A 2471-nucleotide genomic window follows, 5' to 3' on the forward strand; every position below is an offset into this window, starting at 1 on the left:
AGAGGACACAGAAGAGAGATGTAGAGGAGGAAGATGATCCTCTGGTGTGGTGGCGGGAGATTAGTGACGTGTCACTACCAAGGCCGTTCCTTTGATTGGATACCGTGATCGTCTCAACTAATGGGCTTTTTATTTAGGCCCATTTTGTCGCTTAATAAGCCCGTTTCGGGGACGGAGAGTCTCTAGCTGTGACAGAGGTTTTCGTACAATGCATGAGACACAGGTGGCACATGCGTGCAGATCGTAAAAGAAAAGCTGGACTGTGATGCCATAACGAATCCCATCCCATGGCCATGTGACGAATCGTCAGCATACATAGTTACTTCTTAAATTATAATTAGTGGAGTATATCCTATATAATATAACCTACAAACCACCATTTGCAAAAGAGTTTTATGTATGTGTGTGGTGTGGGATTAGGTTTCTCTCTCTAATAATACGTAAATTAATATTTCAGTAAGTCATTAAGGTGTTTGATCCACATGCATCCCATTAACCTATTGTAATTTGAACTTGTATACTAGTTATCTATTTATTTACGATATATATACTCTATACACTCTCACATAACCATCTAATGTTCTTTTCGGTAATAATGATTATGGGACTGAAGAAGTGTATTACTATTACTACTAGTTATGATAATTAGTTATTAATAGTAGATAATCATAGAATTAAGATGGAAATGAAGAATTTAACTAGGGATCGGAATGTTTTCTTCTAAAAACTACAAATAATATAAGAAAGGAAAAGATAATTTATGTTATAAAAAAGAACCGGGCCACATGAGTGCATGTGAAGCGACAGTTTCTGTTTTAGTCTCGAATAAGAAAGAAGGATGGAAACATGAAATCAGTAAGAGGAGGAGTGGGTAATTGTTGGAGTATTAACAATAATTTGATTTGATGAATCATGAATATATATGCGTGTGCATATCTATGCATGTCATTTCCAACAATTCATTTCGTCTGTTTAACTTATCTTTTATTTCTCAAATTGACTTGCTTTTTATTTACCCTCGACCCGTTCTTGATATACATACATTTGTAGTTTACTTTATTTTTCCTTAAAAAATAAGTTTTTGGTTTTGAGTTTTAAACTCCTCCTTGTTCTGTTGAGTTTGTCACGGACACACGGTTAATTATGATTTATTTACTATTTATCGATTTTTTTTCTTCTACTTTTATCAAAAGTTTAAAACTGATAAACATATGCTATATAATCTGATGGGGCACTCTCTATATATGAAGATTTTTTTAACTCTCTTTTGACTTACTGTTTATTATTCCGTCTTCATTTACTTTTTTTTTTTCCTTCTTTACCTTAAAAGGCATTGGCATTGGCAGTTTGGCACTGACTTTGGGTGTTGTACGTCGATACATGCTTTTAGTTTTAGACATCATGTGGCAGAAAAGTTTATGAAATTAGCAATTTTAGTTTTATTAATCTGAAGAACGTTTCAGAAAGTAGCATTTTAACGAGGGACAATTTGCTGATACATTCAAGTATTGGTCAGTAACATAAGTTATGAGTACTGATCATCAATCCAACATTTTTTTTATTTAGTATATTTATTTGTTATATACGGTTATCATTGATTACTGATATAATATTATATACATATATTTATACAACCTGTAACATGGAAAGATTCTTATCTACTCAATCATGCAAACGAAGGAACAGTAACAAGCCTGCACTCTCTGAGTAGTGGCATACATTATAATATACATATATTTGTTACGCATCATGGTAACTATGATTGAATAAAAGTAATATATATGTTTATTTACATATATAATGGCGATGATGTGTGTTCGGGTTTATTTTGAATTGACGTAGAAAGAAACTTTACTAAATTCAAAAGGGCCAAAGAAGAAACCGTGAGAGATCGATCGTGGGATCGTCTTCATTATTGCTTGATATTAAAATAATGATTTGGACCTATCTGAAATTAAAAATATGTTGAGAAGGGCATAGGATCAACTATTCATCTTCATCACATGTGCAGGTCACCCATTCTGATGCTTCGAACGTTCACCTCGATGGCTACATCCTACATCAAATTAACAATGTATATCCCAATCACGGATTAATCAATTAATGTGTATCGAATATATGCTAAGAGCTAAGTTCAAATGGTATTTTATTTTGATATATCTATTTTTTTCCTTAGAAGGCAAGCATTAAAAGAACCAAAAGAAACAGAAAAAGGCGAGAAAATAGATAAAAGACATTCTACAAAAGCTGAATTAGAATGAAGTTAAGCATAAGCTACCTCTATGGCACACACCCAAGTGTATGTATTAAAAAAAAAAAAATTAGATTAGTATTTAGATCAAGCTTAAGCTTTCAATGGCACATTCACAAGTTACTTAGACAGCAAATCAATAGTTGACTAAAATTTATATTAGAACACCGAACACATTTTTGGATTAGTTGTAATTGTGAAAAAAAAAAAAAAAAAAAAA

The sequence above is a fragment of the Camelina sativa genome, chromosome 11 (assembly GCF_000633955.1).
Source record: "Camelina sativa cultivar DH55 chromosome 11, Cs, whole genome shotgun sequence".
NCBI lineage: Eukaryota > Viridiplantae > Streptophyta > Magnoliopsida > Brassicales > Brassicaceae > Camelina > Camelina sativa.